This window comes from Equus przewalskii, chromosome 28, assembly GCF_037783145.1.
Source record: "Equus przewalskii isolate Varuska chromosome 28, EquPr2, whole genome shotgun sequence".
In the NCBI taxonomy this organism is placed as follows: domain Eukaryota; kingdom Metazoa; phylum Chordata; class Mammalia; order Perissodactyla; family Equidae; genus Equus; species Equus przewalskii.
This window is the reverse complement of record NC_091858.1, coordinates 2,509,175-2,526,645: the sequence shown is the minus strand read 5'-3', so window position 1 is coordinate 2,526,645 and position 17,471 is coordinate 2,509,175. Positions and strand designations below refer to the sequence as shown.

At 38.3% G+C, this 17,471-nt stretch overlaps 1 protein-coding gene across 30 annotated transcripts in view; it reads right to left on the bottom strand.

Moving 5' to 3' along the window:
• The window catches only part of SLC20A2 (solute carrier family 20 member 2), a 106,460-nt gene that overhangs the window by 87,463 nt on the left and 1,526 nt on the right, over positions 1–17,471 (bottom strand). For 5 of the 30 annotated variants that reach the window (XM_070598707.1, XM_070598725.1, XM_070598734.1 and 2 more), the window contains exons 2-3: positions 13,464–13,579; positions 12,200–12,302 (exon numbers count right to left, since the gene is read on the bottom strand). The exons of 8 other annotated variants lie outside the window; for them this stretch is intronic. The gene's annotated coding sequence lies outside the window, so the exon portion shown is untranslated. Of the gene's footprint in view, positions 1–12,199; positions 12,303–13,463; positions 17,469–17,471 lie in introns of those variants that run through there. 17 more of the 30 variants (XM_070598708.1, XM_070598724.1, XM_070598709.1 and 14 more) reach the window with 10 other exon arrangements.

Here is a 17,471-nt window from a genome sequence, read left to right as displayed (position 1 = left end):
CCTTCCTAAGCCTAAGCGAGGCCTCTCCAGCATGTTAGGAGTGGAAACCATGGAGGCGTAAGCGGCAGCAGCCCCACACCTGTTCTAAGACTGTTAGCGTAAGAGACAAAGGGTTTTTTTTTTAAAGATTTATATAGAAATATTTTGACAGTATTTATCCATCTCCATAACCTAAAAGATTTTTATATTGTTTCAAATATTTGAAGGGTAATAAGGGATATGCTGTTTCAACCAACTTAAAAATATTAGAGATAACTTTTCACAGGTCAGTATGCAAACTTGGGTGCAATCCTCTGTAAATCAGAAAGAATGACACTAATTCCATACTGTGTTGTTATTATCTGAGGCAGGATTCAGAATAGGTAGTCTAACGGAGGCAGTGTGCCTGTTTCCTGAGGGCACAAAAAGGCCAAGAAGTGGTGAAATTTCCTTTTTTACTCTCGTTTTCTAGTTTGAAAAGAATGCAGTCTTTCTCCTCTCTGAAGTAACGAAAATAAAATCTTAAGTCACACTCCACAAGTCTAGGCTAGTTACTTCAGAGTTAACAGCATATTAACAGAATATTTTATGCACCGCGGTTTCAGATAAAAACCTGTTATATTTTAATGTTTCAGCACCTTTGAAATAATGACAATCATGTAGCTTTGAGTCAAAAGCCTTCCTTCTACAAAAATACTCGTAAAGTTTTAAAGAGCCTACAATATTATCCTAGAGTTTTCTCCTGTTTTAGAATTAAAGTACCTCAAAGGAGAAATATAAAGTTCCAATTAAACGAGTTTTGAAGTCCTGCTGTACAACCTTTCACTTAGAGCAGGAACTCCTTCTACAGACTTATCTCAGGTACCCATCGTCATGCTTGAAGGGCTCTGTCGACAGGAAGTCATTACTGGAGAAATCTCACCAGAGTTTAAATCAAGTCAAAATCTTTTGGCTGTAATTTTCACTCATTCATTCTTTCAAACACCTACTGAGCACCTGTGTGTCCGTCCGACAACGTACAAGTTCTCCACAGCCCTCCTAGTCTCCCTGTCCCCTCGTCACCAGAGCTGCTACCACCGTTCTCCATACCCCTCCCGAGATCAACAAACTCCTTTAGTGGCTCCTCACGTGACGTCACTTCTCAACCCAACACTATCTTCGTCTCCCTCCTTTGCTAATGTCTCCCCTAAAGGGTTCACGGACATAAACACAATTCATCAGATGTGGTCTAAAACTAGCTCCTATTTTTAGCAGCCACATCACAGAGATGGCTCATATAAGCTTGTGGTCAAATAAACGCCTGGCTCTTTTCATCTCAGGTGCATCTGAGCCTGTCCTCCACCCCAAGCTTCCTCAACCCCTGCAGATGGTTTATCCTTAGTGTATTTCATCTTGCTCATTTTAGAATATTATTACAACCTACTCAGATTATTCAGAATCTAGAGTTTGCTATCTAGACTATGGTATTAGTCATCTCTCCTAGGCTTACGTCATCTGGAAATGAAATTTATTTCAATCCAGACCTTTACAGAAAGAGGACACTATGATTAAACATGCGCTACCAATGGGAACTCAAAGTACTTTCCAAGTTCTGCAGATAAATACTACTCTCTGATACATGTGTTATCAGCTTTTAACCTTTCTGGGGGGGCAACAGCCCCTTTGAAAATTGGATGAAAGCCATTCAAGGGACAGTTGTACGCAATTTTGTAATCAACATTAGACGGTTCCTGGACCCCCAAGAAGCCCATCCGTTGGCCTTCTGTAAGGCGCTCTTCTTCAGGGATTCTAGGACCTATGAAAGGCAGTCCTGGTCACTAGGATTTATTAATATCTATTTCTACAATCACTGATTCTATCTAATGCCCAACTTAATACCCAGAAGGAGCCGATTAACTGGAATCAACTAACATTAACTAATTCTCACTATCAGACAAGGTATCCTGAAACTAGGAAATCTGACCAAAACCAAACCATGGATTATAAGAATACTTTAGAAACAAAAGCACAAGTACCTAAGGTTATATAAACAAAGACATACGTTGCACCATTGTTTGTGGCCAAAAGAAAAATTAATAAATAAACCTTGAATCTCCATTCACAGGGAAAAGGTTGAATAAATTATGGTATTTTGAAACTTTTATTCACTTTTTGAAAACAAGAGTTAGATCTATATCTATTGACCTGGAGAAATATCCAGGATATATTATCAAGGATGAAAAGCAAGCTTCAGAATAATGTATAGGGTATGATCTTATTTAAAAAACAAAAAACACTGACAAACGTTTTGTCATTAAACATACTTTTATGAACATGGAAAAAGGTGTGGAAGAATTCACATCGGGCTGTGAATGTACGTGACAGATTCTTTTCTTTATTCATCCTTGCATACTTTCACTTGTTACAAGTAAATATTGCTTTTGCAAAGTAAAAATTTAAATTAAAAAAGGAAAGAAAAACTAAAGAAGGCTGACAATAGGATCTATCAGTAAGGACTCAGCTCTCTCACCCCTACGCTCCATGCAGGTAAATGCCTCATTTCTCAAAAAGTGTCCCACCCATAGTATGTCCTGGATGAAACTAATTGCTTTTTTGACTTTTCAATGATTCTGAGTTTCTCAGTTTTGGGTAAATGATTCCACTTCATAGGCACTCTCCTGTTATACATATTACAGCTGTTTTATACTTTAAATGTGTCCACAATTCACAAGTGTGACTTTTCCCCCTTCAGGAAAATACACATCTCAACAGAGCCATAAATAAAAAGGATGTGGAACACACATTAGTCCAATACCTAGGAGAGGGAAGCATGGAGCACAAATACTACCAAATTCTACAGGGAAGAAATAGGAGCGCAGAGGCCGTTCCTTGTTGGTTCAGTGGTTCCCAACCTTAGCTGATCATTAGAATTACGTGGAAGCATTTCAAAACACCAATGCCTGGGTGCCACTCCCAGAGATTCTAACTTAACTGGCCTGGGCATGGGTGCGTGTTTCATTTTAAAAGCTGTCTAGAGGGGCACCGGCCCTGTGGCCGAGTGGTTAAGTTCGCGTGCTCTGCTTCAGCAGCCCGGGGTTCGGATCCTGGGCGCGGACATGGCACCGCTCGTTAGGCCATGTTGAGGCGGCATCCCACATGCCACAACTAGAAGGACCCACAACTAAAATATACAACTACGTACTGGGGGGATTTGGAGAAAAATAAGCAGGAAAAAAAACTTGGCAACAGTTGTCAGCTCAGGTGCCAATCTTTAAAAAAATAAATAAATAAAAGCTATCTAGATTATTCGAATGGGCAGTCAGAGTTAAGGATCACTGTTTTCTACATTCTATCCTTTTCCTTCCTTTCTTCCAATTTTTTACAGAGCTTTTCCTTTATCAGTTATTTTAAGGCTAGTAGATACATTCGAGAAAGCCAAAACTAATCTGCCATCCACAATTTATATTGTCCTGATGTTGACTTTTGATGCCAGACTAAGTTACTTAAATTTAAGGCTGTCATAAGTAAGAGCCCTTCGCATATCAAGTCTTTGTAGTTTCACCTTAATGATTTATCATTTCTTATTAAACTTGGAGACAATGATTTTATAAAACATCTTAGGACCCCAAACATTATGTTGGAAAACAAAACCAACACCGCTCTACCAATTATTTGAAATGCTCCTGGACATTAGTCAATTAATGGATTTCTGATTTTTTGTGCTAATCTTTATAAATATTTAAAAAATTCATCTACTACATTGCAAAGAATGATAAAAAGAAAACCATTACTTGAAATATCACCCCCATTTAAATTCACTATTTGAGAACAGTAATACACCCCACAAAAAAATGTCAATAAACTATGAAAGGAGATTCATTAACAAAATGAAATATTTATTTAGTACATATATTACAGTACAAAAAAGAAAACAGGATTCTATACTTGGACTCATGCTGCATAAGATACAGAAAGATATTTTAAAACAAAGGACAGATATATTATTTATAATGGCTGGCATTAAGAAATAGTTGCCTTTATATATTTACAAGCGTGGTTGGTATTGGCATGTAGTTTCAAACAAGCTTACAACAATCCATTAAAAAGTTTTGATCTAGGAATTGTACTCCAATTTGTTAAATCTCGTGTTAAAAGTAATCAGTACTTAGTGGAAACACAAAACCAGGTAACATACAGAAAAGTATAAAGAGGATTGTGAAAATCACTAGTAATTCTACCTTCCAGAGGTTAACATTTTGATTTATAATCTCCCAGACTTTGGTGTATTAATACGTAAGTCTATTTTTAAAACAAAAATAGATTTAGAGATTTAGATAAAAGCCATAACCTAGGCCATTTTGTATGGTGGACAGATATACACTAGAATCTCTCTATAACCTCTGGGTGATTACACCAAGGATTTTGGTACCACCGGGGGAATTGTACCAACTGTATTTTCAGTAATGCCAGATTCTAATCCACGGTGAATACCAACTTTGGAAGTTTTTATAACTAGATTTCCTTGCATAGAAACGTCTTTAAGGTATAATGGTATTGTGGTTGTGTTTTGAAAAAAAGGTTTTCTTTTTGAATATACTGAAATATTTACAGATTAAATGAGTTAGTATCAGGGATATACTTAGAAATAATAAGGTGGGGGGGAGTTTTAAACAGGATTGGGCACAAATTAATAGATAAAGCTACAGTGACAGGGACATGGAGATTAGTTATACTACTTTGTTTTCTTTGGTACAAGTTTGAAATTTTCCAACATAAGAAGTTTTGTATATCTTTGTATGGGATATAAAATATACCCACGTAACAAGGAACTCTAAGACTTATGCAGAAATCCAGGTTCTTGAATGCTTCTGCTGCTCGCTGCACAATCCCAGGCTAATCGTCTCCCCCAACAGCACACAGTTTCCTATTTCTAAAATGCACGGATGGAAGACGATTTCTAAGGTCTCTTCCAATTCTAAAGTTTTTGCTTTTTGAGAATGCTGTTTTGTTGTTCTGAATTGAGTTTAAATTCATCTTGCTGTCTACAGGAACTGATTCCACACTGAGAAGGCACGGACGTCTCAAGACAAGGGGTAATCTCCAAGCAGCTCTTCAGGGCCACGGGTGCTACCCCGCCACCAGCTCTGATCACATGGGAAGAAAAAAGAACAGGCAACTCCAGGGATAAACACACCACTGTTTTCCCTAGGTGACGTGAAAATCCTCACTCAGAAACCTGCTGAGGATATCTTTAAGAAAGACTCACATATCACATAAAATATGGAAAGATGGGCAGTCCTTTTAATATAGCAATTTTTCCTGAACTATCAAACAATATTTTCATAAACATACTTTTTGAAGACTGCTCATCACAGTATTGTTTATAACAGTGAGAAATCTGATACCTAAATTGCCATCAACAAGGGATTAAATTTATTACAGTATATTCTTACAACGGACCACCATGCAGCTATGTAAAAAATGAAGATATTAACCCACAATGATGGGGTATAGCAAAGGGACACAGGAACCAACTGAAAGAGCACCCAGTGGCTAAAGATGAAACAATTAGAGCGATAAAGTTGTACTGGATTCTAACTCAAAGTATAAATAGCCATTAGTCTACACTCATATAAATAAAGGACTGAATAAATAAATACACGAGGACAGATAAATCTCCCGTGCAGAAGAATCCCAAATAATCTCAGTAGATCCTCTGCCTCTGGCCTCAAGGAGGTGGAGCGCAACTCTATCAAGTGTAAACTGCCCTCGGTCCCAAGAGCCCCAGATGGAAGGGGAGAGAACAGAGCAAGCCTGCAGTAGAGACGCCTGACTATCTCTACCTCAGGCAGGATGTCAAGGTCACCGTCAGACTGACAGGTCATGCAGATAGTACGCATCCTTGCAACGATGTGATGCAGATGGCATTTTGCTTCCGTGGGCTCCCTCCTCAGAACACAGAACCCCAGTTCAACGATGAGAAAACATCACATAAATCCCAATGGAGGGGCATTCTACAATATCTGACCAGTACTCCTCAAAATTGTCCGGTAATAAAAAATGGGAAAGTCTGAGAAACTGTCACAGCCAAGAAGAGCCTACGGAGACATAAGGACTAAATGTCGTTGGAATCCTGGACAGAGTCCTGAAACAGAAAAAGACACGCAGTGAAAGCTAAGGAAACCTGAATAAGGATCGACTTTAGTTAATAATAACGTATCCACATTGGTTCATCACTTGTGACAAACAGCCTTAACTAACGTAACGTGTGAACGCTAGGGGAAACTGGGAATTCTCTGTACCATCTTTGCAATTTTTCTATAAATCCAAAACTTCTCTAAAATGAAAATGTTATTTCTAAATAATGAAAAAGAAAATCTAAAATGAAGATAGAAAGTTATAATGATGTGGAATGATGGTCAATATACAACAAATGAAAGGACTTATTAAACAACATGCATGTTATAAACCTATTTTTGTTTTAAAAATACACTTACGTATTAATACACCAAAGTCTGGGAGATTATAATCAAAATGTTAACCTCTGGGAGGTAGAACTACTAGTGATTTTCACAATCCTCTTTATACTTTTCTGTATGTTACCTGGTTTTGTGTTTCCACTAAGTACTGATTACTTTTAACACTGAGCCCCATTACTTCCAGAATCAGGAACAAAGTTATTTTATTTTAGAAAAAAATAGGTGTACAGGGTAGAAGAGAATACTCCTTAACTCAAAATAATAGGCATTTATAAAACAGCTAATTTTACTTTCTCAAGGGGAAGTATTTTAAAAGGTAATATAGAAAACTGATCAAAAACATGCGATTTAATCAGACCCAGAGTAAAATCCTGGTCTCACTACCTTTGTGACCTTGCACAGTTCAATAACCTCCCTCAATTTTCATATTTTTATAGTGATACTCCTAACACCCTCTTGATCAGCAGAACTGCCTAACAGTTATTTACTTACTTATTTATCAACATAAACACATACTGTAGACTGTATACGAATATATATTACATAAAATACATTGTATAATATCAAATTTTATTAGAAAATTACACAAGTAGTAGCAAATGCATGTATGTCAAGAGCCTGGCCCTACTGAGACCCCATCACAGTGTTACTGTTATCAATAATAAAAAATAAAAATCCAAGAAAAAAATAAAACATTACCAGAAAAAAATTCAGTTTCTCAAAGAATCTAACAGGGAGCAGTGAAAGACAAAACCAGTACACTCAGCTCATTCTACACCATCTGCCACGATTTCCCAAACATCTCTATCTCTGCTAACTAGATATTCATTATGGCAATTAAACATGCTGTTGTTAACATGCTCACAGGACTACCAAGAACCTTCCAGAGAACACAAGTAAAAGCCACTTTTCTAATCATAACCAGCTTAAATTAAGCTTTGGAATATTAATACACCAAATCTCCCTTTCCATGGAAATACAGTTTCCCTACACACGAATATAATGTCAATACAAATTAACATCAGCCATTAAATACAAAGTAAACTTATTTAAATCTCTTGATTGTAAATAATGAACTTTAGCAAAGAGGTTTTAGACAAGGCATTTATTTTGATCATTATCAAAATTCTGGGCTGACAGTTCTGTGTCAATATTGATATTTTTAAATTGCCCCAAATACAACCCTTGTAATACACAAAACCGTGATATAACAGACAAGTCTAATCACGCTGTGAATTAGTGGACTTTTATAACAAGGCCAAACAACGCAGCGAAAAGTTTATTTCAAGTGAAAAGTTTACCCGACCTAATTTATCATATGGTCTAGGACATAGACCCATATTTTAAAGACTGCTAATTTAGGAAGAAATTAACCGTAAACAAAATAATGTTAAATCATTGTGCCTTTTTTTTCCACTACATTATTAGAAAATGCAGACCGTTCAGTTTGGTTCTGTTAAAGGAAGTTAATTTAAACAACTTTTAAAATAACAAAAACATAGATATAATCCAGGAACTATATTCAGGTTAGTATATACAACTGAGCATTGGGATTACAACTACACAAGGACTGATTGCATAACACACTCCAAAGATTTGTATCCCATTAGTCTTACTCCAACCCTCCTAAACGCAGTCATTATGGAGGCCTACTCCAATGATGTTGTCATTCTGGCTGAACACTCCAGAAGACTGGCATATTTTTGTAAAATATGCTTAACTGTAGCAAATTTTGGATGCTCTGAGAATGGATTTGATTTATGGGAAGAGACAAGTGTCACTGAGAACTACATCTGGCAAACAGATCAAGCTAAAGTTCTTCTGGTTAAAAGAAAGAAGGGATTGACTATAAGGTTTTTAATAAGGTTAGTTTTCTTAAAAATTATAAAAGCAAATTTAAAACGGAAATTCCAAGCATTTTGAGTAGCAATATTATCTAAAATAAGAGTATATTCCTATACTATGTTCTCTAATGGTTGTTTAGTTCTCCAAATTCTAAACAATAATTGAATAAGGGGCCATACTGGCACCTCATATAGACTATCTTATTTGATCCATATAACATTACTAGATATTATCACCATTTCAAGGTGAAGATACCGAATCTGAAAGCTTTAAGTAACTTGCCCAATTCACAAAAGTAATAAGAGATAGACCAGCAAGTTCTTCAGTCAGAATTTATATACACACATACATACACACATTATATACATATTATATATGACATTTTTAGGTTTTTAACCTATAATTTCTTTCTTTTTTTTTTTTTTTTTTGAGGAAGATTAGCCCTTAGCTAACTACTGCCAATCCTCCTCTTTTTGCTGGGGAAGACTGGGGAAGACATCCGTGCCCATCTTCCTCTACTTTAACCTATAATTTCTGACTCTCTCAATTAGTCTGTTCCTATAACAGCTCCTACCTATGTATATTTTATCATGTGCCATGTTGTACTGCAATTGTTTGCTTATCAATATTCTCTACTCAATTATTAGCTTCCAGAGAGAATGGACCAGACCTTGTTCATCTCTGTAATCCCGGAACAGTCTTGTCCTTAGCACATCTGCATAAATGTCTGGTTAGTAAGCTTACCTGTGATTCTGATGTTGTTTGTACTAGCTGTTCACAGGTGGCGAACCTTACAGTACCACCATCAGACCATTAGCCATTCCTTTAGCTTCAAGATACCCAACAACCACCATCACAACGAGGGAAAGCTCAGGCAAAAAGAATATTCAATATGATCAACCTCAATGTGTAGGATTGTTCTTAAAATCTTATTTAAACACTACGTTATGTGATGTATAAGGTTTTTCTTTTTTAAGTGTGATAAAGCTACATCTGCACTCACATTAGTCTACCTCCAGTAGTTCATACACATTATGGAAAACTACAGGCTAGCACCACATTCATAGTATACACAAGAATAAAAGAACAACGTTAGACAATGTTAGACATCAACAGTATAGAATAAAATTTTGCCAAAAAGCTACCTTTACAGAATCCAGAGGGGCAAGACAATACAATTTACAGTCACGCGCCTTATGATGACGTTTCAGTCAACGACGGATGGAATATACGACAGCAGTCCCATAATATTAGTACCACATAGCCTAGGTGTGCAGTAGGCTATCAGATATGTGTAAGTGCACTCTATGATGTTCACACAACGACGAAATCGCCCAACGATGCATTTCTCAGAATGTGTCCCCGTCGTTCAACGACACAACTGCACATGCTTTCCCACAAAAGGAACTAACAGGGTTGGTTGTAAATGGCATTTTGAGAATGCTGCAGTGTGATTACAAAACGACACAGGTTAATATTTAAGGAGACATCAAGTCTCTCAAAATAAAATGAATATTTACAAGATTAAGTTTCTGTTTTGTTAAACATTAAATAAAGGCCTTGGAATTTAAAGGGAAATGTGAAAATACTGATGACCTAGTACTAAAACTGGTTAACAGAATTACTGATACTTTCATCCTTTTAGGGGAGCTTTTATCTAATAAATATTAAAGCATGTGGTTTGTGGCTTGTTTTCTTTCTAATTCTAGAAATTCACTATGAGTCCTTTTCTAGAATTTACCTTTCCCTTCTCACCCTCCAGCCACCTCCATCCCCAAACCTGCTGCAGATGTCTTCCTTAATCTTTCAAGACAAGGGAGTGGATTCAAATGTCATGAACTCTTGAATAAAGAGTTAAAACGACAGCATCATATGACTACTCTCTCTTTAAAGTAATATTAGTCTTCTAGAATACCAATCTAATTCTTAGAAGCAAAAACACAGGAAGCTCAATGTTCTAAGAAAAGTTAGTAATAATTGATTCATCCTGGCTACCCAGGAAAGACACAGCAAGGATCTGTGTTCTACGCAAACACTGACAACAAATTCATCTAGTAATACCTACCACTCAGGGACAAGGAAAATCAAAACAGAGCCCAGGGAGCAAATGCACAAGGACTAAAAAGTACGGGAAGAAAACAACCCAAATTTAGAGAAGAGAAGGGATCAGAGCTAGCGGAAACACGAGAGATCCGTGAGCGATACAGACCGATAGACTGAAGCAGAGGTGGAAGAGAAGAGATCACCACTGACGGGAGACAAGAGTGGAATGCAAGCGGACAAGTGAGCGGTCAGAGGGGAGGGCCGAGACAGGCAGGAGCTGCGACGGGAGCTGAATTCCAAGAGATAACAACTAGAGATGAGGTGGCAGATGAGGAAGGAGGCATGCCCCAGGAAACAGAGGGCAGAGAGAGCAAAAGCATTTTCAGTGGGAGGCTGAATCATGCAAAAGGCAGGAAGTAGGCAAAACACAGACACCAAACGAGAAATTCTGGACAGATGAGGAAAAATGTAAAAGTGAGACCAGGTGACAAGGAGACAGGGGAGAGAGAGGAAAAAAGATGAAGTGAAACATGCCTACCAGAGAAGAAATAATTTAAAAAAAAAATGGTTTCTGGAATTTCACTTTATTAAATTAAAATTTTAAATCTGTTCTTTTGCTTACGTTTCTCTCTGTTGGGTAAAACTCAATTCATAAGAACAAAGCTTTCCTCAAGTTACAGAGGAAAAATTTATGAGGTCAACTTAGTTGCAAAAAAGAGCTGAAACACCAAAATTTACTTATGTCAGTTAATTATCTTAGCTCTAATCCACAAACTAATTTTCATACTGACAATGTGTGCATACACATTAATGACCTTAACGACCAATTGCTTCATTTGTTAATTACAAAAGCTTTCTCTCTCTGTCACTCCTTCTCTCTCCATGCTTATCAGCGTTTGGAGAAAACCCTGCTTCTTACTACCTGCCCCAAAAAGGAAAGGGCAGAGTGAGAAGGTAACGTTGACATCAATATTGAGAAAAAGAAGTCTGACGGAGGGTTAAAACAATAATGGTTAAAAGGTGGTTTAAATGTTCTATAAATTTCTGACTCATGTTATTCTGGTCTCCTAGACAAGTGAAAAAAGAACATAGAGATCATCCTTCATTTTCATCTAGAACCAGTAAAGGAAAACAAAATACTGAACGAGAACATAAAAATAGTAAAGAGCAACTCTGGAAAAGAATAGAAATGATCCTATTCTTGATCAAGGGTAGAAGAGCAGCCATACGAAAGGTCTATTTATGAAGACAGAATTTTATCTCTAAACTGAAAAAATATGGTCATCAGATCTTCAGTCCAAAAAACTGTGCAAGCAAAAGGTAGGCACTTCCAGAGGCTGAGAGCAGATAAAGGAAGAAGGGTCTAAAGTCAAGACGGTGAGCAAGCAGCAGCACACCGCGACGCAGTGCTGAGCAATTCCGCACCAGCCCAGCCCGGCAGCAGCTGTTCAGTCAGTTTCGGGGGCCAACCTTCCTCTCTCTCCTACTATATCTACTGTTTCCCTACCCACACTGAATAAAACTCTGACCATAAGCAGATTACCAGCTACTGCAGTAGAGGAAAATAACTCCAAAATTAGACACAAAAGCAGATGGGTTAACAAAGATAATGTAAGAAACATGTAAAGAAATATGCTCGAGTCTTGTCACTCATATTTTCAGAACTATCTTCTTTCAGCTGCTCAAAAATCCTAAATGGCATTGGGGTCGCTTCTTGAAATGTGCCTTTTCTTCGGTTTTTTATCATTCTTCCATGAATATCTTAAGCAGTGCCTTTGCCATACAGTCCATTGACAGGAATCTGACACATTATTATTTACTCCTGGAAATGGTGCCGCTCCACAGGCTTTAGGAGACTTCTTGAAGGAACAAACCTGGTTCTTTGGTTTCTATTGAGGACATGCTGAAACTAGGATTCTCTCTCATACTCAAAGACGACACGGAAGCCAAATTGTGTTATTTCCAAGGTAGGATGCCCTGAAAAAAAAAATGAGAAATCAACCAGATTTCAAAAACACAAAACTCTAACAAAGCAATGCAAATTCTCACACAATATTACATTTTAGCTAAGACTGGAAAACAAGTAATTCAAATAAAAAATTTTAATCTTTCACTTCAGCTTTAAATATATTTTCAAAAGAAATTTAAAAGGGCATCACGTGGTATATGATGAAAATACTGCAAATAATTGACACTTCCTGAAATTAATGAAAAACATCAGTTAAAAATGTAAAGAAATTCTGGTGACTGATGTTTTGATCTTTACCATGGCCAGGAAAGAAGACAGGCTTTGAGAGAGCACTATTTCTCTGTCTTCATATCTTACTTGGAAATGGTGTGAACAAGCATGGTTTCACAGCTTATATTCAGCTGTAAAATGAGCTAGCAAATTGATGACCCGGAAAATTTCTTTCAGCCATAAAATTCTGGAAATACGTATTATCTGGTGATTAAAACCTTAGTGTCACTAAACCAGCTGTAGGCAATCATTTGACTTTGCCCCGATTTTCTTATCTATAAAATGCAGGGGTGGTTCTCCCCACAGGGGGAGGGGGGCATAGGTCACCGGAGGCTGGTCTAAAATGCAGATGCCCAGGCCCAGCTCCAAAGCATCTGAATCTCTGGGGCAAGGCTAAGACATCTGTTACTTTTAAAATAAACCCTGGGTGATTCTGATGTAGCATCCTACTTAAAGAACTACCACGCTAGACCATTTTCAGGACCCAGCTCGACAACCCTAAAATTCATAAAACTGGGAGTCGAGATTTCATTAAACTATCCCAGCTTGAGAGGCTTAAATAAACGGTGTATCATTTTCTCTTTCCCTAAAACCTCCCCCATTCAGAGAAGAGCCTAAAATTAAGATGAAGGCTAACATGCCAATTGGATAAACACTTCAATATAGATCATTTTAACTCAAATCTTCCAAATCATTTCCTCAGATACTTAAACAGAACACAACTTTGGGACAATATTCAGTTACAAGTTGCTCCCCTGAGAGGCCAACCCAAAATATGTGATGTGAAAATGACAGCAGCATATGTCACTGCTTCACCGACTCAAATTATAAGCTACCCTCAAGATAAATGACATGACCTCCTGCCCAGCAGAAATGATCTGTGACACAGAATACCATACCTGCAGAGCGTGAGTCCTGCCCAGCTGCTAACCAGGTTTGTGGCCCACGCTTCACTCAAGGGCACTTCCTCCTCTGATCCTGGACCGTGGGTGTGGTGACGTATGTACTCCCCTCTCTGTGGAGTCACTGAGATTCAGTGATTCTGCTGATGCCCAACACCCCTCAAACAACACTGTCAGCTCCCGACAAGAGATGCAAAACTAGGCTCTCAGAGGATACCATTTTTCTTCTGGCTGGATTTTGTTTGACTCCACTCCAAGTCTGTCACCAAATCAACAGCACAGTTTTGTGTGTTTTTTCCACCAAAGACATATTACTTGGTTTGAAGAGGCCTCCTGGCCCCAACAGTGTTCTCTACTGCCGGAGACAAGCTGAAAAAGTGGATCAAGACTGCACATATGGACAAAGCCAACAGACAGAAGTACACAGGAACCCTTCAGTAACACACTCAGCTAAATTACTACCACCAGGGGTTTAAATTTAGTAAGTGCTTAAAAAAGAAAAGAAGTAAGATATCAAGTGTCATTCAATATTATTTTATTGCACCTAAATTTTTTGACACTAAATTAGTAACTTCAACAGTCATTGTCCCGTGTCTTGGTGAATGACTGTCCTAGAATTCTATACCTACGAAGAGTTAAAATCCTCACTCAGCTTTCAGATTCAAAACTCAGTTTTTTTCCCCTTGCCTTTAGTCATTTCCAAATACAGTGCACCCTTACCCATTTCATTATCAACCTCTTCTATCTAGAAAATCCAGCAGTATTTCTGCAGCTCAAAGTCACTGCAATCTTTTAGGCTACTTTGAAATTCGAAAAACAGCACCTTTTACAGCTGAGAAACTTGTGTCAGCTTTTAGACCTGTCTTCTGCCTTCCATAAAGCAATCAAAGGATTATTGTGAGAGTCAAATAGATTAACATGTAAAGGCACCTGGGACAGCGTCTGGCACGTTTTAAGTACTACATAAACGTTAGGTACACGTATTACTTTGTTTTACTTAGCTCCAAATCCTCATACTGTTTCACACGTGTACACAATGTTTGCACAACTAAAATACTACCTACTTGAGGACTGGGACCACATTGTGAGCATCTCTGATGCTTCCCCCACGGTATCTAATATTCACTCAATAAGTAAATTTAAACCTACTCTGTATATATTATTATACTGCATGCACAAGGAAGCTGTCAAACACAGAACTGTAGAAATACATATTTCCTGCCCTCGAGTAGCCTATATTTTAGGTGGGGAAACATAACATAGGAAACACTTATGTAACAATATAAACCTATAAAAGATTAAATGCCAAAGTACGTGGTATAAACAGGCAATATTCAAAGGGCTTCTCACCGGCTGCGGACTCTGCAGAGGGTAAGACTGAGTGGGCCTGCCTGGAAAGGTAAAGTGAGATCTTCACTAGTGGAAAAACCAGCCAAGATGATTCCAATGGATTTTTGTTCATTCCACAAATATTTACTGAGCACCTTCCATACACCAGGCTCTGTTCTAGGCTGTGGGGATATGGCAATGAGTGACACCGGCTTCAAGGGCACCCCGTGTGAGAGCCAAGTTTTGAAGTAAGGAATGAGAAGGGCTTGTCTTCCAATCTGATGAAACACATCACTTACATGCCCTACAAACAGGAGCCAATGCTGGCATCGTAGTCACTCCAGTTTCCAAGGACAAACACACAGAAACGGCTGTCATGCAAAAGTCACTAACTTTTCATGTACTGTATTCTAAACATGTTTCATTGTTTATAAAGCACATTAAAGGGTTAGTCTCCATATTTCTGGACACAAATAACTTGTAAAAGTTTATGAACACATACACTTAACATTATTGGGATGATTTTCATCGCAGAGGCTCAGTTCCTAAACTGCCCAAATGAAAGCCAACTGATGCTGTGCTGTGTACCCTTATGCTTCGTCTCCTCCCCTCCTTTCTTTCCCCTCTTTACTTCATCTACTAGCACCTGCCCATAAGTATCAAATATCTCCTAGGAAAGTGCCTGAAGACGCATGTGGTGGCAAGTATCAGTTAGTCACGATGGGTGGAAGCATTAACTCCAGAAACAACAAGTGCATCCTTTTCTTCTTCCATCCTTCCATCCTTCCATCCATCCAGACTTGAGGTCAACTCTCCACTCAGCCCCTCCCCACAGAGAACGCCTCTAGGTAAAGGAAAATGCTGACTGGCAGCGCATGCACAATCTCTTCCTCTCCAACGATGGCCCTCTAGAATCAGAAGACAGGTTAGGTCCAATATGCTCTAATCACAACTAAGACACATTTCCAAGCACTTCCCTCATCCTCCCCACTCCTTTCAAACACTTCTACTCCTACAAGATGCAAACTGTTAGACCCCACCATCATTCTCATCACTGTTATGACTCTATAAACCCTTAAATTGTATCTTGGAAACATAGCCAAAATAAACAGATTAAGGAAGTCAAAAATACTTATTTAAATCCAATTAAAAACTTAATGCACAAAGTACTGGACTTGAAACTGAATTACATGTACAAGATATTTAAAGGCAAACTGAAACAGGTAGACCCCAACAATGTAGATGATCTAACATTCTTTACATTCACATACCCATGAACGTCTGACTCATCGACACAGTAACAGTCAACCCAGTTTTTCATTTCCTTGGTTTGGTACTGGAAAATTACTCTTCCTGTTTCATTGTCATTTGTTAACCCTTAATTAGGCATGTCACTTAGAAACTGAATATGGAAAGAGAGGGCCTTTCAGAAGGAGCCATAAAGGCTTTGCCAACATTTGCCTTTTCCTCTGTCCTCGCATAGCCTGTTCTTTGGGTGACAATGAGATGTAACGGGAACTTGGATACATAGGAGACACAGGGCTTTGGGAACTACTGAATACCCAAAGAAAGGGACTAATTGCAGCTCTATGCAATTTTAAAGCTTTCTTTCAAGTTGAAAAACACATTAATTTACTCCATGAGTCATTTTATATTGCCAACACCCTTATTTTACAGAAGCAGAAACAGAAGTAATTAAGGTACATATTCCACATTTGGACACATTCAAATCAAACTCGTGTATTCAAAGATATTTGAGCAATCTATGCTTATGCAAGAAGTTATCCGGGAAGATTAAATGAGATAAAGCATGGAGACCATCTGGCACAGGCCTGGCAAACAAACAGTGTTCGACATTGCCCATTATTATTGTCCCTAATTTTCCAACTTTAGAGCCAAACTAAGTGGTTAAAAAATTATACATATGATTACCCATATATAAGCTAATATGTACTAATGGTAGAAACAAAGCTAGTGCATTATTTTACCAAGTGATGCTCTTCATCTAGACAAAGGTTAGTTTAACTGTACCAGAATGATCCACAAAGAAGCAGAGAAAACTCGCTAAGAGGTATAGTGTTAACTGTTAGCTTTTATCTCTGCTCATCAATTAAGAATACAACCTCTACATGGTCTACTATGAATTACAATTAGCAGTCAGCTGATCCTAAAGAACTAGCTCAAAATGAATACTGAAGACTCAAGCACAAGGACAAGTGGCCATTTATTTGCAAGGCTGCACCAACCACTGAAATCTGATTACTCCAACACTGATGCTGAAATCCTATATAAACTCATTTCCTATCTCTCGCTAAAAAATACATCTTTCAGGTCCCTACACAAAATTGTTTAAAAATACCCAAAAGTCATTCAAACTGACACTATTTACAGCGTCCTGGGCACCTGCAGCTTTTAAAACACTTCAGTAGTCTCAGCCACGCATCATTTATTATAAGGAAAATGGAAAAGCAGTTTGGAGAGCATATGCTTTCTTAAGAAAATATGAACGCAAATCTGAAAAGCAACCCTGTGCCCTCCTCAGGCAAAAACAAGGTCTTCGCAGCCCCAGCTCGGCCTCGGCTCTCGGGACCGGGCAGCTCCCCCTCCCACGCCACGAGCCGCGCGCGCCGAGGAGGGCCGGGGAGAGGCGCGCGGCACCGCCGTCCCCGCTCCGCC